Source organism: Jaculus jaculus, chromosome 14 (genome assembly GCF_020740685.1).
Source record: "Jaculus jaculus isolate mJacJac1 chromosome 14, mJacJac1.mat.Y.cur, whole genome shotgun sequence".
NCBI classification, from domain to species: domain Eukaryota; kingdom Metazoa; phylum Chordata; class Mammalia; order Rodentia; family Dipodidae; genus Jaculus; species Jaculus jaculus.
This window is the reverse complement of record NC_059115.1, coordinates 51,936,679-51,959,837: the sequence shown is the minus strand read 5'-3', so window position 1 is coordinate 51,959,837 and position 23,159 is coordinate 51,936,679. Positions and strand designations below refer to the sequence as shown.

The window sequence follows — 23,159 nt, the reverse complement described above, 5'->3', positions numbered from 1 at the left end:
TTCCTTTCCTGTTTCCTTTCTCTTCCCTTCCCTTCCTGTTCTCCGCTCCTCTCCCTTTTCCATTTTTTAAATGTGTATGTATGTATATATTTACATGTGTGATGTGTCTATGCTCTTTTTTTATGTCTGTGGGTACATATGTGTGTGGGGCTTTGTGCACATGGTGTGTGTGTGCCAGATGTTAGTGTCACATGTCTTCTATGTTCAACACTCCCTTATGCTTTTGTTTTTTTGCACATGTGTCACGTGGTATATGTGGTGATTACGTGTGTGTTCATATGGCTGCACCCCATGCACAGCATACAAAGGCCAGGAGGAGAACATCCGTATTCTCCTCTTTTCACTTGTGCATGTGTCTCACTGAACCAGAGCTTCAGTTTTCAGCCAGAGAGCCCCAGTTATTCTCTGGTCTCGGCTCCCTACAGTACTTGGGTTACAGACGTGTGTGGCCATGCCCAGCTGTTTATGTGAGTTCTGGGGAATCAAACTGAGGGTGATTCAGGCCCTTTCAGATCTCTATGCATATGGGGAAAGCACTTTTACCTGCTGAGCCATCTCCTCGGCCCAAGCATATTCTTTTGAGATAGGAGGCTCACTGGAGCTCACTGATTTGGCTAAACTAGGCAGTCAGCAAGCCTGAAGGATCCTCATCCCCACTCTCCAGCACTGGGACTACAGGAATCCATCGTCACATCTGAAATTTTATATGGGTACTGGGGACTGAACTCAGATCCTTATGCTAGGACACAAGCCCTTTGCCTTCTAAGCCATCTCTCTCCAGTGCAGCCTGGAATTCTTTCATCTTCAGAACGTTATAAATGAATAGAAAATTGAGCTTATATATTGATCTTAAATTTCAACCTTGCCAAGCTAATGTACATGTTGTCATATCTTTTTAGACTGCATCACACAACATTTAAGCAGATATTTTCTTTCCTTTCGTTCACAAATTATCCACTAATCGCATCATCTGCAAACAGAGTAGTGTTCCCTCTTATCTATTGTTCCACCTTCTATAACTTCAACCTAGAAATAGTAAATGGAAAATTCCTCAAGAAACTATTCATAAGTTTCATGCTGTGTGTCATTCTGAGTAGTGTAATAAAATCTTCCATCTCACTTGAGGTTTGAGCATCTCTTCATTAAGTATCCTGCATTAGTCATTTGGTAGACATCTCTGTGTTCAATGAGCCCCTAACTTACTTAACATGGCATTGCATATTATTCCTAATTACTTTCACCAATCCATAAATTAAACATTATCAATATTGGTATGTTAGAAGACAGCTGAATTAAGAATACAGTCATGGAATGTGTAGGTAATGATCTATTAAATGAGAACTGGACTAGGAGAGGAAAAAAATGGAGTAGGAAGTAAAAAGTAAGGATAAGAAAGATACCAAGTTTCCACAAGTGAGCTGATATTGATAAAATTAATGAGGTAAGAAAAAAATCTATTCTGAGAAAAGCTTATGGTCTCATAGCACATTGAGTTACTAGCAACATGAAACAGTTGAATATCCAGTATGGACCTTTGGAAGGTGATTGGCATCATGGATATAGAAGGCTGAAACATTTGTGTGGATAAAATCAGTGGCAAGGAGGGTACAAGCAAAGAAAAATGATCACAAGTGAAAAAGTCTAAACATATACTAAAAATATATTTTCATTTCAAGAAGAGAAGCAAGTAAAGATGAAGAGAGGCCACCAGGATTGCTGAGCACCTATTTAAATTTTAAGGACATCAAGGATAACAGGAAGAATAATGGCCACTAAATGATGTCATCCCAGAACCTATGACTATGTCAGTTTACATCATCAAAGGGAACTGTGAATACTGATCAGCCAGTCTTGAGATGGGGAGATAATCCTGGGTTATCTGGTCCTAAATCCAATGCAATTCTAAGTTCCAGATTTAGAGACACATGTGAAGTGACTCTGTGAGGTTTAAAGATAAAAGGGGCCAGCAGCCAAGAAATGAGGGTCTCCTTTATATGCTGAAAACAAAGCAGAAACAGATTTTGTCTTAGACACTTCAGAAAGCATGCAGCCTGTTGTTTTGGTATCAACCCCAGTAAGACACACTTCTGACTTCTGATCATCTGGATTTAATAGATAACGAATCTCTGTTATTATTAACCACTCTCTGTGGTGATAGGTGTGGTAGCAACAGGAAACTAGTACATTAAGGATAATATTTAATAAAAAGTAGGGATAGCAAATTCCACCATGGATTCTAGAGAACAAAGGCAATGCTATAAAAGGAAACTTCAGAGTAAAGGAAGTAAGGAGGAAAGTATAGTGAGAGTGGACTGAAGAGATGGAGGAGAGGCTCTGCATTAATGTATATTGGGATTGCATTAGTTGCAGATAAACAGGAGGCAAGAAAGTGAATTAATTAGTGACAAAAGGTCAAAGCTGGGCAGACAAGAATGGGATAAAGTGCATAGCTTACATATATTTCTTTGGAACAAAGGAAACACTTCTCCAGTGCCAAGGGAAATGAAACAGGAGGATTTAGAGGAAAACTGATGTTTCATAAGTTCAAATGCAATGTAGTTTTCACAGAGTGAAACAGAAGAAGGATGCCACACAGAGTCACCCAAACAACCTGCCAAGCCTGCAGATTCTGATTCCAGGCAAGACCCACCAGTGTTTCACTTGCTAACCTTGCTTCCATGGACAGAAAATGAAAAAGAATCAGCTGGCTTCAGAATAGCAGATAAACATTCTCTGGGTCAGAAATAGCATTGCAGGGCTGAAGAGATGGCTTAGTGGTTAAGGCGTTTGCCTGTGAAGCCTAAGGACCCCGGTTCGATTCCCCAGGACCCACGTAAGCCAGATGCACAAGGGGGTGCATGCATCTGGAGTTTGTTTGCAGTGGCTAAAGGCTCTGGTGCACACATTCTCTCTTTCTCTCTCCCTCTCTCTCTCTCTCAATTAAATAAATTAAAAAAAATTTTTTTTAAAGAAATAGCACTGCAAAGCAGTGAGCTGAGCTGAGACCATGGGTTCCTGGACTCTTTCCCCAGAAGCTGACCAGGTGGCCAGGAGAGCAGGACCACACCTGCGGACAATGTGGTGTGCGACAATGTGACAGCAGAAATAGTGCGTGGTGGAAAGTGAGCTCAGAGGAGAAAGGGACCAGGAAAGACGTGAAAGAGCGCGTTAAAACAGGGAAGCAGACCAACAATGAGCAAGGGACTTGACAAGGAACGTGGACATCTGGGCAGAGAAAAGACACACACAAAGTGGGAATAGGAATGACTTTATGTGATAAAATGAATGAATGCTAATGTATCTGAAACCAGTGTGTATGGGAAGAAATGAGGGTGGGAAGGTAATCAGAGAATGAGCATCTAGCAACGTTCATCCTAAAAACAAGAGCTCCAAACGCAAAAGTGATGCGTGCACAATTACCGTCTAGAAAGACCATTGTGTCTCAATGTGGAGAAAGGATTGCAGTAGCATGTGAAAAAGGCGGGGAGACCAGAAAGAAAGCTGTCTGAGTAATCTGGATGACAGACAACATGGATAACGGAAGAGACATGGATGAATCAAAACCAGATTTAGGAAGAAGAATCTACCCAGATGTTTTGATTAAAAAAAAATTGGTAAAATGGCCAAGTTGCACCCAGGCCTATGACTTGGGCAAAAAACTGTATGGTTGTCAACTACTGCACTGGGGAACACGGTGCTATGTTGGTAAGGCTCATGTTGGATGGGTGTTGTGGAGTTAGAGACAGCACCCTTGAATGCCAAGTTTGGGATAAGTGTAGGATACGTACAAGGCAAACAGCCAGGTATTTGGTTATACGCACAGGGAGGAAACTCAGGAGACAGACACACATTCCACCTTCTGCACAGAGGTGAGTCTCTGATGCAATGCTAGGCAAGAGGAGGAATGACAAAGGTCAACCTAACAGTGACCGTGATGAAGCCAGTTTCATCTGAGTGGTCAGGGATAGGCGCTAGATTACAGTGAGGTCTGCAGTAAGCCAGAAGAAACTAGAGAATGACCATCAGCAGCTCCAAAATTTTATTTGAAGACAGAGTGTGGACAGTCACTCAAGAGGAGATGAAAGGGAAAGACCGGCAGATATTCAGATAGTACTGAGGACTTAGGCTTTATATCAATATTTTTGTGTTACTTTGGGATTTTATTATTGAATGACTTTATGCTCTTTTTGTTTTTAAATACCTTATTTAATTATTTGCGAGGAGACAGAGAGAGGAGAGCACTGAAAGAGAAAGAATGGGTCCTCTGCACATGAACTTCCAATGCATGAGCCACTTGGTGCATCTGGCTTTATGTGGGTACTGTGCCCAGGTCGTTAGCCTTTGCTGGAAAGCACCTTAACTGCTGAGTAATGATGTACAGCCCTTATATTGTATTTTAATCCCTCTCTTCTACTGTTACCAGTTTAAGGGACGACATTTAAAATAGTCTCTGAATACTAACACTAGCGGGTGAAAAGGAGCTTTTTTTTTTTTTTATATTTTTTGTTCATTTATTTATTTATTTATTTGAGAGCAACAGACACAGAGAGAAAGACAGATAGAGGGAGAGAGAGAGAATGGGCACGCCAGGGCTTCCAGCCACTGCAAACGAACTCCAGATGCGTGCGCCCCCTTGTGCATCTGGCTAACGTGGGACCTGGGGAACCGAGCCTCGAACCGGGGTCCATAGGCTTCATAGGCGAGTGCTTAACCGCTAAGCCATTTCTCCAGCCCAAAAGGAGCTTTTTAATAGAGCTTTGTGTCCATAAATACTTCATAGATTTTGTTTGTTTGTTTGTTTTTTCAAGGTAGGCTCTCACTCTAGCTCAGACTGACCTGGAATTCACTATGTAGTCTCAAGCTGGCCTCGGATTCACAGCAATCTTCCTATCTCTGCCTCCTGAGTGCTGGGATTAAAGGCAGGTGGCATCTTACCCGGCTTTCATAGTATTTTTTAAATATATGTTACTTATTTATTTGAGAGAGAGAAAGAGGCAGAGAGAAAGAGGGAGAGAGAGATAGAGGGAGGGAGAGAATAGGCATGCCAGGGCCTCCAGCCACTGCAGATGAACTCCAGATGCATGTGCACCCTTGTGCATCTGGCTTATGTGGGTCCTGAAGAGTCAAACTGATATCTTTTGGCTTTGCAGGCAAATGCCTTAACTGCTACGTCATTTCTCCAGCCCTCATAGTATTTTTTAAAAGGCTACTAGTGGAGCAATGTAATGAATGGATCCCTTTTGGCTTAGAATCAATGCTATATCATTCAAGACACTAATTTGGAGTAACTCAGGCATGAATTAATGGCAGAAAAAAGTGGTTCCATCCCTGCTTTGTTTCTTTTTTAGCATTGTGACACTATTCAAAAACTACTTCTACTCCAAAATACATAAAAGTTACTGATAACATGGTCAAACAATATGAGCCTGATTTTTGACATTTCTTGGAAAGCACAACCACTTGCCAGCAGTGGTCAGTCCCTCAACTAGCATTTTCCCCAGGGAGAAAATATGGGTTTTTACTCTTTGTTAATCTAACCCTAAGGCACATAAACAAACATTAAATTTAGAACATGCACTTTAAAGCCAAATAATATGATAATATGTACAAGTTTTCAAACACTGAAGACTTAACATGGTGATGCTGGACCTCTACAGAACAATACTTTTTTTTTGGGGGGGGAGGGTTCAAGTTAGGCTCTCACTCTACCTCAGGCTGACCTGGAATTCACTATGTGATCTGAGGGTGGTCTCGAACTCATGGCAATCCACCTACCTCTGCCTCCCAAGTGCTGGTATTAAAGGCGTGTGGCACCACGCCTGGCTAGAACAATACTTTTAACAAGTGAGTGGGGTGCTATTAAAGCCATGTTTTCTACTATCTTCCTTTATTTCACAATATTCCCTAAGTTATACAATTGAATTAAAATTTTAAGTATGGGAAAGATAAAATGGACACGTTGTATATTAACAAAAATTTCAAGACCGTGAAAGTGAGGAAATTCCAAAACTAAATTTAAATTCAAACTTGGCTAAATTCCAATAACTTATTACCTTCTGTTAACTATTTTCTTTTTAAAAATTATTTATTTATTTGGGGGAGGGATAGAGAAGGGAAAGAGGCAGATAATGATGGAGAGAATGGGCATGCCAGGGCCATTAGTGCCATTAGCGGCTGCAAATGAACTCTTAGTGCATCTGGTTTACATGGGTCCTGGGGAATCAAACCTGGGTCCTTTAGCTTTGCAGGCAAGCACCTTAAATGCTAAGCTACCTCTCCTACCTCCCATTTTCTAATTAATTACTAGTATCTAAAGTTAAAATAAATTCTTGATGATTTAAAATATATTTTGGCATGATGCAGTAAAAAAATAAAGAAGTCATCCTTTTTAAATTTTATTAAAAAAAATTTTTTTGTGTTTTTTTTGAGATAGGGTCTCACTCTATCCCAGGCTAACCTGGAATTCACTATATAGTCTCAGGGTGGCCTCAAACTCATGGTGATCCTCCTACTTCTGCCTCTCGAGTGCGGGGATTAAAGGCGTGTACTACCATGGCTGGCTTATTTTTATTTTTTATTTATGTTTTTCAGAGAGAAAGAAAGAAGGAGGAGGTGGGCATGCCAGAGTCTCTTGACACTGCAAACCAACTCCAGATGTATGTGTTACTTTATGCATCTGGCTTTACATGGGTATACCCGGGAACTGAACCCAGGCCATCAAGTTTTGCAAGCAAGCACCTTGAACCAGTGGGCCACATTTCCAGCCTCCAGAAATCCATTTTTTAACCATTAGTGGTGCAATAACAAGTAATTTATTTTGTATCATCTAAGTAAATGGCACCAAATGAAAATGAAATCCATTGTAAAAATTACTATAAAATAAGCATCAATATACCTCTGTGCTCTCCATACTCAGAACCATGAAAATAAAGTCAATGAAAAAAAAATATATTTTTTTTCAAGGTAGGGTCTTGCTCTAGGCCAAGGTGGCCTGGAATTCAGTCTATAGTCTCAGGCTGGCCTCAAACTCACAGCAATCCTCCTACCTCCCCCAAATGCTGATATTAAAGGTGTGCGCCACCACACCACGTATCAATGAAGATTTTATGCTTAGTCATTAACATAAAAACTACACAATTCTTAAAAAGAAACTATCTCCTGATTGGTGCAGTTTGTATTTTCTGGGTTTTGGTTAATGTTTTAAAAATTCTCCTGAGGGAAACTATACTTCAATGTGTTACTTCTGAAAAGTAGCAGCTCAGTGCCGGGAATATAGTCACATGGTCCAGGAATTGCGTTGCATGAGTAAATCCCTGGCTTATATCTTCTAAAGTTGATGTGCGTCTCTTCTCAATGGAAATAAACAGCAGACATTTATACTTGGCCATTATGATTCTTTAGGCGTCCTCTGTTTATACAGCCCATAGGTGAGTGGTGGACCGCTCAAAACAAAACAACTTTCCCTCCTCTTCTCCCTTGTTTCTCTCTCCTTACACAGCTACTGCTCACCAGTCACACACAGGGTAAAGACAGGAGTGACATGTGGCAGAGTGGTATTCCAAAAGAAATGACACAATGACATTATTTTAGCTGTCTCCTTAAAGAAGAATAGGTCCCAGAACACATTTTATTCATGAAATGCACATACTGTCTTCATCCCAGATAGAAATACCAACAATGGCCTAGTCACTAAAATCAGCACAGCCCTAGAAGACAGGATTGGGGAGAGAGTATTATGCAGTCTGAAACAGACATAAAGCTATCCATCTTGAGCCAACAAGGAGAATAACGGTATAGAAGGTATCTACTAAATTGTAAAACCAAATTTTAAATGAAGGTAAAAATAATACTCTTCCTGTTTCTCCTTATAAGTTAGTTATGAAAAAAGTTTGTTCTGTCATGGTAAATTAAGAAAACGATTCCATGTGAGAAGAAAAATTATGATAATTGAATTTTCAAATAGCTGTATTCTAAGGGTGTATTACATTGAATTAATTTTCTAAGCCTCCAGCTAAATTTTCACAGTATGGTTTTTCTAAAATATTGGATGAGAATTTTCTTTTCGCACACTTCAGATGTTTTCTATCATAAAACTTCTTTACAGAAGCCAGATCTGCTGCACTTAAGGTCCTGCAAAGTAAGCAACCTGACTTTTGTTGGAAATATTCAAAAGAAATGATTTTTTTGGAATGCATTTTCTTTTAAGTACCTATTATGTTTTGCCATTTTTCTAGTGTGTTAGCCCTTTACTTGTTTATTGATTTTGTGTATTTCTGTAGCCCTTTGTCTTTAGTATTACTTGAAAATATTTTCTCTTTTTGACATTTTTCGTCTGACATTCCTTTTCTTATCTTTGCCATGCAAAACTTTCTTGTGTGTACCACGTGTGAATACTATATTTTATCCAGTCATCTGTTGTTGGATACTTAGGCTAATTCCATAGTGGACTGTTTTTGGTATACTCCTATGAGGACAGCATTTGTTTTTAGAGGTTGAGTAACTTTCTAATAACCATGTGACAATAGCAATAATATCTAAATACACCATTCCTTAAATTTCTATCATTTACAAAATATTTCTCCCTACTTATTGTCAGTTTATTGAATGAGGGGAAACAAGTACAGTGAAATAAAAACAAAGAATAGTGATATAGATATATGAAAGTTTTATGATGCAATCCATTACTTCACATGCAAACAAAAACATTAAGGAAAGTATGGGCAAAGCACATAACCTTGCTATTTCATTTTTACCTCAAGCCTAACTGGAGCCCAGCTCCCCTATTCTGCTTATGCATAGTCTACGGTACCTTTGCACATAGTGGCAGAGTTGTGTATCTATGAGAAAGACAATATTTGACACCTAAACTATGTCCTGTTCCTATGGGAACTGCGCTTACAGTGGCTTACAGGGGTCCTGACTATTTTCTCCATCTTAAAGAATAGGACTGGAAATCAAGATTCAAGAGGGGGTTGTCGCTTCATGATAGTTCATGATATGATCTGAGAAGCTGCCTTCTAATGGGTCTGCTTCCTGTAAGAGTACTGCAACATGAAGATCCATGAATATTTCAAGTTTAACTGAAACACTAAAGGTATTATCTCTTTTGTCAGCTCTACTTTTGCAAGACTTTTAAGTAACTACCTTTTTTTTTTTTTTTTTTTTGATTTTTGAGGTAGGGTCATACTTTACCCCAGGCTGACCTGGAATTCACTATGGAGTCTCAGGGTGGCCTTGAACTCATGGTGATCCTCCTACCTCCAAGTGCTGGGATTAAAGGCATGCGCCACCATGCCCGAATTTTTAACTACCAAATTTTTAATATGGATTTGGCTACAGAAGAGGTTTACACTCTAATCCTTACTACATGTGAGAATAAACAATCAAGCTCTATTTTAATTCTGTTCAATGGAACTTTGATGGGGTTTTAAAACTAAGGGGAGAGGGCTGGAGAGATGGCTTAGCGGTTAAGCGCTTGCCTGTGAAGCCTAAGGACCCAGGTCCAAGGCTCGGTTCCCCAGGTCCCACGTTAGCCAGATGCACAAGGGGGCGCATGCGTCTGGAGTTCGTTTGCAGAGGCTGGAAGCCCTGGCGCACCCATTCTCTCTCTCTCCCTCTCTCTGTCTTTCTCTCTGTGTCTGTTGCTCTCAAATAAATAAATAAAAAATTTTAAATATATATATATATATATAAAAAAACTAAGGGGAGAAGTTTCCATGTCTAATCACACCAGAAACCACATGCTTTAAAGCATTTTTAAGAACTTAAAACAGATGCCTGCAGCTGAACAACATGTTTGTACTGCAGATTATCACATGTTACAGCTAGTTAAGTTGCATCATACTAAATTTAATATGATAGAACACAACTATTGGAAAAATATCTGTAGCCAAGTTTCTCCAGTATTCTAGCCATGTTATACGAACCTACATTTCAATCCTTCCTTCTTTTGTCCTTTATGTGCTATTCTATACTGGGACAAGAACATACCTTGAAGAGTTTTCATAAGGAAACTAAAAAAGAAAAGATAGTTTCTAAAATATGAAATCAAAGTCCTCAAGGAATACCAAACCTTTGATAACCACATGACATGAAAAAAGCTGTCTCACACTATAACTAGGTGTATCTGTTTACTTAATATTACATTTTCTCTAATGAGGACTGTGTGAAATGGCTGTCTTGAGGACATAAGACTATACAGGCACTTTAGGTCAGAATTTGCCAGAATTTTCCATCAGTATAGCAGGCTACAGTAGCCAAATTTTCAAATCAGTCTTACTATCCTCAAAATGTCATTAATCACACTAAAACCCAGGAGAGGAAAAGAATGGAGAAGAAACATGACATCAAAATATGAAAGAATTACATTAAAATGGTGAGAAAGTCCAAGCACGGGCTTGAGGAAGACCAGTCAGGCATTATCACAGCCATGTGCAGGTTGCGGCTCGGATAAACTGCCCGGCTGCACTCCTAAGGGGGCAGGAGGGTAAATGAGCCGCCCGTCAGTAATTTCTACAGCCTTCCACATTCACGTCGATGTTGGGTAACGGATGAAGTATTCCCTGAGCCAGGAAGTGCTCATACTCATAAGAAATGGAGTAGTGGGATCTAGGTATTACGTTTCCAGTTTTTCTACATTTCCACATGACTGCACCAAAATGTTTCCTTAGTTGTAGACTTACCTCCTTTAGGCACTGAGCCATGGACATTTTTTGAGAAAGTCCCCTCGTTTGCTTTTTCCTATCCTCTTGCCCTTCTCTCTCTTTCTTTGTTAGATAGAAGCTGAATGCTTGAATGCTCAAAAGCTAGAACTTGCTCTTGAGAGATGGCTTAGCAGTCAAAGCACTTGCCTGCAAAGCCAGAGGACCCAGGTTCGATTCCCCCAGGGCCCAGGAAAGCCAGATGCACAAGGGGGCACATACATCTGGAGTTTTTTTCAGAGGATGGAGGCTCTTGTTTGCCTACTCTCTTTTTCTCTCTGTCTCTCTCAAATAAATTAATTAATTAAAAGGTCTAAAAGCTACATTAATTTTGTTGTTTCATTTTGACCTGCACTGTTTTTTAATTTGCACAATTACTTAGTAAACAAAATCAAATTTTTATGAGCAATATTTTTAGCAAAAAAATTAATCAATTTTGTCATTAGCACACAATTAAGTTTTATGTCTCTGAAAAAGGTGTTTTAGAGACTTTCAATTTTCTAGTGATCTTCAACAGAAATTGAACTGCAAGAATTCTGTGAATTACTCACCACACTTTTTTTCATACTTGAAAAAAAAAAGATTTAAACATAAAATGGCTAGGGAAACAAAACTGGTTCCCAACATTTGGAAAATTTCCCTGAGTCTAGTAAAATGCAATTTCCTGACCACTGTCTTATGCTAAATAAATCAAATCATCTTAGCCTCAAATGGCCCTGGCTGTAATTTTTATAGAACTAGGACATAGTAAGTAAAATCAGCCTGAGATCAATCAGGAGTTGCGGGATAATGTACCCTCCTCAGTTCTACCTTTTCTCATTATCACGTCGTCTGTCATTGCCTATGAGTAGGCAAATAAATGTTCCAGTAGGTTAGTCAAGTTATTTAAATGTTTTCACTAGGCTATAAAACCTTATTTGTTAAAAACTGCAAGTCTTTTTTGAATAATATATCAGAACACCCAAGACTTTGGGCTTTCCTTGCTTTTCTTTAACAAAGACCTAAGTACTAGATTACATATCTACTAGCTTTCATGACAAATCTTTTGAGAAAAGTTGACCATCATGCCTACCAGCATTAGGGCTTCAATGTGCTGACCACACAGGCTCCACAGTCCCATGTGTGTCCCTACCTCAGGCTACCAATCCTGCTTCCTACGTCCTCACACACTTTCTGAACTGACTTCACACCAAAGTGATCGTTTCTTTCTACACTTTTCCTCTTGTTTGAGGAATACACTACTAAGGATAAGTTTGTTCATTCTCCATTGAAGAACTGTTCTTCTTCAGAAGGTAACAAGTTCCAAGGACATAAACTATCCCTCACACTTCAGCCCAGCCCCAGCGGAAACCACGTAGGAACTGGGGAGATGAGCAAGAGAGCAGCTTCCATGATGAGCCTGACAATCAGCACCAGGGTGAAGGAGACAGACGTTGAGGATACTCAGCACCTATCAAAGCAGAGATCCAGAGGCCCCTAAGAGCTCATCCCTGATGTAGATTTAAAACTCACCCACCAAGGCTCAGGGAATTTTGTAGAAGAGGGGGTAGAATGATTGTAAGCCACAGGTTGAGACATCATGCCCAGAGGCATTGCCTCTCCCACCCCAAATAACTGACTACTGCTCCCACAAAGCATAACCCACAACCCACGGGGAATACCTGCAACCGCACTGAACAGGAACAAGGGGAAGGATGGTACCAATGCATGATATTCCCATATTAATTATGCTCGTAATAAAAATAAGAAAGAAGGTTCTGGGAGAAAAATAGTCTTAGAGGAGGGGGTGGAGGACAGGAGGGGTGGAAGGAAGGTCAATCAAAATGCAAGATTTATGGGGCTGGAGAGGTGGCTTAGCGGTTAAGTGCTTGCCTGTGAAGCCTAAGGACACCGGTTCAAGGCTTGATTCCCCAGGACCCACGTTAGCCAGATGCACAAGGGGGTACACACATCTGGAGTTCATTTGCAGTGGCTGGAGGCCCTGGCATGCCCATTCTCTCTCTCTATCTCCCTCTTCTCTCTCTTTCTGTTGCTCTCAAATAAACAAAAAATTTTTTTAAATTTAAGATTTATGAATAAGCCATACAGAAACCTACTTCTTCAGTAGCTAATAATATATGATAAAAAAAGAGAGTTTGCACAGAAGGAGGTGGATAAAGTTATGCCCAGAAGTCACAGATTGTTGTTAGGAATATTTCAGTACAAGAAGTGGGAAACCTTCCCAGTTGTTGGTCAGGGAAGCCTTTTATGGCCACAAAACATTATAGGCAATTGTCAAAGCTCCTTGTTGCCCACCAGAATTAGATGGTAAGACCGTATTGCTGAAGGGCCCAGATGCTTGGGCTACAGATCACTGAGAAATCAAACTGGGGCTGAGCTGGAAGCCTTCTCTCTGTGGACCAGCTGTCAAGATGCTGGAAAGGCCTATGCAATGCAGCCTGTTGGGGGAGAGAAGTTATCGATGATCTTAACCAGCAGTGGACCTTGGAAGCTTTACATCTGGCCAGCCAGGCAAAAGGTATCAGCTGGTGCAATGGTGGCATGTCTGTTATAGGGAAAACCCACCGTTTTCTGACCGGACTAGAGAAAGTGCCATGAAAGGGCATTTCTGTCTGGTACTGAAAACCTGAACAAAAGCCAATGGCTTTGGAGGTCGTAAGTCCTAGGATGTAGGGGTAGGGGGAGAACTACTATTGTCTGACTAAATGAATATATTATGTTTATCAAAATGCCTTCTAAAGAGTTACAGTTTTAATCATATACAAATGCTACTCTCGCTCTTGTTTAGAGGAGGCTTTCAGATGGTGGTGTTCACTGAGGTGACTCAAAACACGTCACAGCGCTGACAAGTGACAGTAGAATGTTTAGTACTAAATGAGACATCTCTATCATACCCTCAAAGGCTCAGGGACCATTGAGAAAGAGGTGCTGGCAAGAATGTAAGTGCCAAAGGAAGAGGAGGAGTGTTTATAACACTGTCTTCCTGACCCAAAGGGACCTTGATATTCACGACCTCACAGGGGCTTGATGCTACTTACACAAAGCCTCCATAATAGAAGGAATAAAATGATGACATCAAAACAGAAGAGAGATGAGTTGGAAAGAAGAGAGTGTTCTCTAGAGGAGGGGGTGGAAGGAGGGACATGAAGGGTGGTAAAATGTGATTATGATCATACTATATAGTTTGTGTTTATGGAAGTTGTCATGAAAAGTTTTAAAAAGTAATAAAAAAGCACCTTGTTTCCAAGAAATAAAAGCAAAAAATATAATACAACTTCCAAGCATTTAAAAGAAAGAAGGAAAGAATGAATAAAAGAAAGATATGTTCAAATGTAATCAGAATATTTCAAATACTATTTCATAGCCTAAACCAAATTGGTCTTTATATCCTGGCCTGACAGATTTTCTTTTAGGATACTGTGGCATTTTGAATGCAAAATGTTCCCCATAGCCTCAAATGTCTGTAATTCAGCCTCCTACTCTGTCCCCAGCTGTTGGTGCTTTTGGAAGACGGAAGTCTGATGGGAGAGTTGGGTGTTTTGTCCTAGCAAGAATTCAGCTGCTAGAAATAACTGTTTTTTTTTGTGACTCTATGTTCAGAATGATGCTATTACTCACTGTGCCTCAAATAAGGAGCTTCCTCCTCTCCTCTTTCACTGAGCATTATGCATGCAGCAGGTCTCTGTATAAACCACTGTGCTTAGGTTGAAATTTAAAAAGTGACATCGCATTTGTAATTCCTCATGGGGCACTGCTGATGGTTGACTAACAAGGCGGCCAGCTTCACCACCCTCACTCTAAGGCTTGTCCAAGTTACTTTCTTAGCACACATGTAAGTCATTTGTGGACCTGAACTAAATGGGTCTAGATTGGGACTTCTGATAAATATATGAAGCAGTGATAAGTGCTCGTTTACCTTGTTGGCTTAGGGCAGCTGCATGTCTGGAGTCCCTATCGAACTCCACCCTGCTGGTCTGTCATGCTTGGATGTGACACACCCATTTATGAGACACAGAGGATACTTCTAACAGTCTGATAACACCTCTGCTAGAATGCCCTTCCCAGACGGTTTATAGGAGAACATATGCTTCCAATCTCCATTTTAGCCTTAATACATATTTTCCAAATGATATTGCTCTGAATTTCAAAGCTTCTCAGTGAGCGGCAGCTCAGTACAAATTTATTGCAAAAAAAAAAAAAAATCAGCTTTCGTCGTTCAAAGACCTTTTACTATTCATCTGAGTACAAATAATTGTCTCTAGTTCTTCATGCATGTAAGTGGATATGTATGTGTCTATTCCTGAGTTTGTGGGTGGGTGCCTGTTTGGGTGTGTGTGTTGGGGGGGGCAAAGAATATCCTCAAAATGCCATCACCATCTATACTCACCATTTTGGGGGAGAGGGTGTCTCTTATTGTCCTAGAGTTCACCAGTTCAACTAGTCTGGCTGGCCCCAGGGATCTTCTTGCTTTCACCTCCCCACTGCTGGAATTTCAAGCATGTGTTACCATGTCTGGTAATTTTACACGAGTTTTGGGGACTGAACTCAGGATTTCACGCTTGTAAAGAAAGCACTTTACACTCAGCTTTCTCTTCAGCCCTTGGCCCTACTTTCTTAAACAGGCAATATTGACTCAAGGTAGGAAAGAAGGCATCACAAAACAAACCACAGGAGCATTCAGTGAGGTTTCTTCCTATTGCTTTTCCAATCCAGCTGATTTCCACCTTCAAGTATAACAAATAACACAAATTTCCTCATGGACATTGTTTGCAAAACACCTATTAATTTTAAATATTTTATAGGTAAGTGATTTACAACTGTATTTTCTCGTTTGGATTACACCTCATGGGGAGCAGGACAAGGTAGGATTCTGCCAAAGCAATTGACCTAAAAGCTAAGACCCCGTTACTGAAGATACCACAAGCTGCTGACACAGAACACTGAGAGATCATGCTGAAGTTTCGAAGAAATGCTCCCTGATGGCCAGGGTTTATAGCGCTAGAAAGTGCCACATGAGCCACTGGGGGATAATGGCCACCAAAATTGTTCCTGCAAAATATGCGATAAACCAGCCAGACAAGATGTATACACCTGTGTGATAGTGGCACTCAGTTTATTCAGGTAACCAATGGCTTTATAATTGAATAAGAGGCCCACTCAGTGGCAATGAACTCATAGTTGGTACTTGGAACCAAGAAAAGAATTCTTTGGAGATGATGGTCTTAAACTCGAGAATGAAACTCCCAGTAGTCTGTTGAAAAAAAGTGGCTACACCCATCAAAATGCCTCTCAATTCACTATGCTTATCTCCTTTAATCCATGCTCCTCTCAGTCTAGGTTGGAGAGTCTGTTTACTTTTTTACAGAAGTCAATGAAAACAGGAGAACCAAAATCCATCAGCAGGACAAGACAAGATAACTGACAGCCCCGCATGAGACGAGCCACTGCTAGCACATCTGGCAGGGTCTAGGTGACTCCACAATGGAAAGGACAAATTACACATGAATGCTGCTCTTAAGACAACCCTGACAGCCGTGCCCGGGAGACGGCTGTAGACACTGAGGACACTCAAAATTTGTCTCCAAGCAGGAATCCAGAAGTTGCTGAAGAGCTCAACCCTAAGTAGACTTGGAACTCACCTGCCAAAGCTCAGCTGAATAAAGACTATAAGAGCCACAGGGTGAGAGGCATGTTCTGAGACACTTCCCTCCCCTCTCACAGTGACCGACTGCTGCATTTGTAACCCAGAAGTGGAGTGGAGGACAAGAGGAAGGGATATAATGGGATAATATGAAGAAGATGGAACCAACACATACTTTGTTCATTAAATATAATAAAATTTAAAAACTATAGCTAAGCATATTTCTTAGTAAATATAAAAAGTATCAGCAACTTTAATCTTAAAAGTGAACTATTTCTCCCAGTGAATACCTTAGTGCTCAGCTTACAGTTCACTATGTTAGTTGTTAAGTTCTTCATATGTGAACTATGAGTCCAGATAACATAACTTTTTAGAATTAAAATTAAGAGATTAAATTGTGTGTACATTTGTAAATGTGATAGTCAAAAATATTCCTGATACTTTTATCACGAATTTATAAGAGAGGCTGGAGAGATGGCTTAGCAATTAAGTCACTTGCCTGTGAAGCCCAGGTTCAATTCCGCAGTACCCATGTAAGCCAGATGCAAAGGTGGCACATCTGTCTGGAGTTCGTTTGCAGTGGCTTGAGGGCTTGATATGCCCATTCCCTATCTCTCTCTCTTTCTTAATCAAATAAATAAATAGTAAAGATTTTAAAAAATTATAAGAGTATCTATTGTTGAACACTCTGAATAGTACAATCTTATATTTCAAAGTTTATAGGTCAAAAATACAATTGTTTTGCACTTTATAGTTCTAAGTAAGAATAAGCATGTCTTAAAATATTTAATAGTCCTTTTTATTTCCTCTGTCAACAATTTAGTTTATGGATCATTTATAAGGGAATTTTTTATTAATTTGTAGAGTTACTAAACACATGAAAAATTTGTCTGTTCTGTGTCATGCTCATCAAATTTTTTTTCAGTTTATCATCTGCCTTTTGTTTGTGCTAGTAGTAATATATTTTTTCTTATGTTACCATGGATTAAATATACATATATATATAGTGAAATTTTCCAATCTGTTATCAAAACATGCTTTCTCGGCTCTAGAATTATATAAGAACTGATATGATTATTTTTAAAACTGCTGTTTGTTTTGTTGATGTCCATATCCTTGATACATTTAAATTTTATCTTGGTATAATATAGGACATATAAATCCAAGTTCTTTTTTTTTTTAATGCAGAGTCTCACTCTACTATAGGCTGACCTGAAATTCACTGCATAGCTCAGGCTGGCCTTGAACTCATAGCAATCCTTCTACCTTAGTCTTCCAATGCTGGGATTAAAGAAGTGTGCCACCACACCAAATTTTTACTTCAAATTATATCCAGTTATTTCAATATCTGTTCATATTCCAGTGTTTCTTCTATTGATTTAAATAATGTTTATTTAAATTAATTTAATGGGTTGCCTATTGTATACCTTTGGGTTGGGCTAGCTACATACCATTATAATGATAATTTAAATATTTTTACATTGTTATCATATTTTAGTGTGTAGAATGAATGGCTCCTCTTTTTTGCATGTGTGTATGTGTTCCTATGTGTATAGGTAAACATGTGGGGGTAGTGTTGACAGGCCTGTGTGTAAATGTGCCATGTGGAGCCTAGATATCCACATCAATATGTGGTGTCTTCTCCAATCACCCTCCACCTTATTTACTGAGACAGAATCTCTCACTGAACCTTGGGCTCACCAACACAGCTAGACTAGCTAGACAGCTTCCCCTGTCAATCTTCCTGACTCCTGAGCAGTAGGGTTACAGGGCATGTACCACAACAACTGGCATTTTGTTGGATGCTAGGGATCCAACCTAATGTTACCACCTTTCTGTGGAAAGTGCTTCATGGATTAAGCCCTAAGTTCTCAACCCTTAAAACTTTTTATTTTTTCAATGAGTACACTTGGATGGTTGAGAACTATTTTTGAGACAACTGCCATTAAATCCCTTCCATGAACAAAGATGGGCTTCATTTAATTCCACTCCTTTAACCTCACTCTTGCTTTCCTAAATCTGCTATTACAACTCTAAAATCTTAGTTTAGCACAATAGCACAGAATAAGTTTTCATTTCAGTGTGAATAGAAAAGGGGAGAAATCCACCTAATGAATAGCTTATACATGATCCAGACAAATAGCTGAACATACTTCAGAGGGCAAAGTTAACTTTAAAGAACTAGTCTGTACGGGCAACCTCCCCAAAGCTCAATGAAAGCAGCTACAGAGGAGTGCTTAAACTGCTTAATCTGAAGCAGAGGACTGCTAGAGCCAAAGAATACCAAGTCCCATGCATCTGTTGTCCTCAATGATACCAGGGAAAGATTCTGATTAACCTTAGGGCTGAAGCAAAAATAAATAAATAAATAAATAAATAAATAAATAAATAAATAAATAAATAAATAAAGTACTGATGGTCAAGCTTCCATATTTCCTCAGTCTTTACTGTATTAGGAGGAGAGATTTTTGCCAATCGTACAGTTTAACTCAGTCCATCTCCAGTGGCAAACGACTAAACTGCATCTAATTCCTACCTACTTATGAATTCTAGGTTTCTTCCACAAAGCACAGGGAGAAAAGGCAGAACCATACTGCCATTGCTGCCGTTGTCTCTGAGTTCGCTCTCTCAGTGAGATTTGCCCTGGCCCTGTCCATGCAACAGCACTGTCCCAAAGCAAAAGCTCTGGTGTGCACTTACCTATCATTTCTTACCTCCGTAACCTTGAGAAAGACACTTGGTTCTCTGTGCCTCAGCACTTTCATCTATAAATTTGATTAATGTTAGTAACCAGGCTCACCCCTCTGTTGGATAATTTCATAAACAGACCATAAAACAGACTATCTTATTCTCTTCTCTCAGTGTTGACTAGAATATAGTCAGTGCTTAGTGGACTTTTGTCCACAATCTTCTGATAGCACCAAGCCAAAAAAAAAAAAAAAAAAAAAAAGTTAAAGCACAATAAAATTAGTGCCAAAGGAATGAATTATTGTTTTAAGGGCAGAAAGTAGTTTTGCATATGTAATCTCTAGCTTTCTTATTCAACACAGAGAATATATTATCTGTTTCAGCTACAATATAAACGTTTTTAATGATTTAAGAGATCATGGATTTCACTGTTTTTAAGTTGTCGATCTTAAAAGTTTTACATTCTTCCATTGCTAACAATTTCCTTATTCTCACTCTTCATCTAATGCATAATTTCCTCTTTGAGGAATAGCCAACCATGTATTACTTATTTTGAAATTAATTTACTTTTGGAAATATGAGTACAAGTAAATACTTTTTATTTTACTATGGGAGTTTATTTTCCATACTTTATCAAAGCAGATTTGGAAAAGCAGCCAAAGGGACTGTGCCAATATGGTTTATAAATTTCTTGAGTATAAATAAATATACTTGTTGTCACAGAACTCAACAAAATGCTGTGTTCATAGGACAAAACTAAAGACTCTCCGGGATAAATTTAAAGCTACAATCTGACACTTAAAAAGCCACTGGCGCAAAACTCTCTGATACCATGATGCTCTCTTCCTGCCTCTCGAACATGCCAGGAAAGAATGAATGGCCCCAGGAATGTTAAAGAAGGTGCAGTCTTGTTTAAGGCGATCATGTGAGGACATTTGGCACCTACTTGTCTTTTATCCAAGGGTGCTGAAGTACACATTGACATATTATACTTGAGAAGAGAAAAGAGCTGGGCAGCCCTCACATGTACCATTTCATATTGCATTGAGGCACTGGGCTTCCCTTTGCACTTAAATTAAATCGGTATTTATATTAATGAATGCTGGAACAGGGGAAGTAACTGAAACAATCTTCTCCTGGTATATGAAGAAATGGTTTTCTCTACTGAAGAAATGTTGCTTATTGTACTACAGAATTAGCAAATTAGATTTTGGAATTCAACCAACCCAGTAGAAATAATATATCACTGCGGTGGTTATCATTAGGGTTTTCTTTAGAACTTGGGACTCTGAGTAAAGGGGGAAACCAACTGATTTTATTATACACACACATACATGCATACATGTACACACACACACACACATTCCTTTCTTATCCTCAGACTTACAGGTTGAATAGTAATCTATCTCTTAAGATGAGGTAGAAAAGAATTTTATAGGAGGATAGATGCTATAAAACAAATTAAGCCTCTGTGACAGATATCAAACCCATATGTTTCACATGGTAAATCAGGAGTTGGGTGCTATCCTGACCATTTCTTTAAAATGCCACGTTACATGTTCTCAAATACCTAGCAGATCTAGCTGTTCAAAAAAGTGAAAGAAGACACATTCCAATCAACGAGCAGATGATGAACCAGTTCATTCTCCTTCATAGAAAGCAAAGGTTCCTAACCTAAATACAACTTCTGACACCTATGCTGGAAGCAGAGGCATCAGAGTTGCTACACATTTGAGCCAGCCTGGTCTGTACAGTGAACTCCAGGCCTTCGTGAATGACATTAATCATCCCCATTTTCAAAATAACTTTATTCTGGTCCCACATTTTGGCCTACTTTTGACCATTCAGCTCAAGTTAAATAGGTACTTTAAAAAAAATACCAGCTCATGAACATATATTTCAGAATCAATAAATATTAAAAATAGCTCGGCTGGCCATGGTGGCACATGCCTTTAATCCCAGCACCTGGAAGGCAGAGAGGTAGGAGGATCACCTAGAGTTCGAGGCCACCCTGAGACTACATAGTGAATTCCAGGTCAGCCTGAGCCAGAGTGAGACCCTACCTCAAGAAACCAAAAACAAAAACAAATACAAAAAACACCTCTAGGATCTGAGAATCAACTCTAAACAACATAAACGTTCCGTCTTAAAGAGCCAGAGAGACATTGTAAACCACCAATAGGCACACAATCTATCCATATCACAACCACTAAAAGTTAATAATATGACCTTGTAGCTTCTTAATCTGAACAATACCTTCTTACCTACCATTCAGAACTCAAATATGCTACAGCTACCATAATTTTGAATAGACATAGTAATTTAAAGATCAAAAAGTTTTATTTTGAGAATTTTATTGCTTTATGAAAAAAACATGAAATAAAGTGAAAAACAAGAAGAGCATCATTTTAAATATATCTTTTAAGGCTACCTTTTACAACCAAGTGCAATACCTAGAAATATACATACCTTGTTTTGATAGTCAGAAGTAATTACTATTATATTTTTATTTAGAGCCACCATTAAATTTAGATTTATGACATTCATACATCAAACTATAAATAGAGTCAGTATAATTCAAACCCTGGCACCATGTGCAGCAACAGTTTACAGTCTTTCAAGATACATTATACTACCAATTACACCTAGTAATTTTATGGAACTAAGTACCATTTGCTCTTTTATATAAAGGAAAAATACTATCTCCCCCCCCAAATTGATAATTGCCACTTTCAAAACCTATCTAAATAAATCGGACTTATATACAAGCAAAGTCTTCATAAAACTTTTAGATTTCAGATTCTAATCACCAGTTGTGCCAATTCTTCTATTCCCACAAATCCCAAATATTAAATTGCATAATTCTTTCTGGGCAATGGTTAGATGGATCTGGCTGCCTGAGCAGGAAGTAAGGAAAGACATGACTGGCCTCAGAGGTCTGGGCGGTGCCTATATTCCATCAATAAGCCCCGTTCCTAAAGAACACAGGCGAGTGGGAATAAAGAGCAGCACTGTCTTTCTCCAATGCTGCCTTGGCTCTGTATGCTGTGTTCATGAAGAAAGAGCTTACTCCGTTTTCAACTAAGAAGAAATCCATTGTTTGCTGTGTAAGGGAAATGCCACAACTGCCAATTTAAGTCAGTAGCTGAGCCTTCTTGTCTATACTCAAATAGGGGTTGTATTTTGTTCTTAAATACACCACTTTTGGGTCTATATTTGAGATAATTCCAGAAGTGGAAAGTGAATGAATGAAGTGACAAAAGTTGCATGGTAGAACCAAGATCCCAAAAGCTGAAGAAAGAAAGATCAAAGGTACAGCCATGAGGCAGCAGCTCACTTTCCGTAGACCTCTGACTTTTTGATCCAACTCTTGTGCTAACTCATTCTTCCTCCTTTCTAAATATGTTCTTAATGTTTACATTACAGACTGATGACCAACACTGTACTGAAGTAACACAAGCCATGAGGACATTCTTGAAATTTTCAGAGAAAAGTTGTCACTCTTTAAAATAATCATCTTTATCATCTTCTTATGAGGAACATGAAAATACCTAGTGATAATATGAAATGTGGAAGATTGTAAAGACCAAATTGGAGGGGCTGGAGAGATGGCTTTGTGGTTACAGGAGTTTGCCTGCAAAGCCAAAGGATCCTGGTTCAATTCTCCAGGACCCATGTAAGCCAGATGCACAAGGGGGCACATGAGTCTGGAGTTCCTCTGCAGTGGCTGGATGCTCTGGCATGCCCATCCCCCCCCCTCGCTCTTTCTCTCTCTTAAATAAATAAATAGATCAAATTGGAGTTAGCTCTAAATGAAGAGAAGCAAATGGGAAACACAGGCTGATGCACATCCAAACCGTCTCGTGGGACTATGAAAACAGCAGACTACCCACATTCTGCCTCCGGCCGCAGAGTTCATACTCTGCTTTTTCCTGTGCATTAGATTTTCAATCATCCTATTTTCTTTTTCACAAAGATGGATGGGACTCCATATACTCAAACAACAACAACATAAAAAATGTCCAAACCACAGCTTTTTAGATAGGAAAATCAGGTAAAGACTTAACTTGAGGGGCTGGAGAGATGGTGCAGAGGTTAAGGTGCTTGCTTGCAAAGTGAAAGGACCTTGG

The 23,159-nt window shown here is 39.3% G+C and overlaps 1 protein-coding gene across 1 annotated transcript in view; it reads right to left on the bottom strand.

The window, feature by feature from the left end:
* Fbn2 (fibrillin 2) overlaps nt 1–23,159 on the bottom strand; it is a 267,870-nt gene that overhangs the window by 148,553 nt on the left and 96,158 nt on the right. The gene's annotated exons all lie outside the window — the stretch shown is intronic.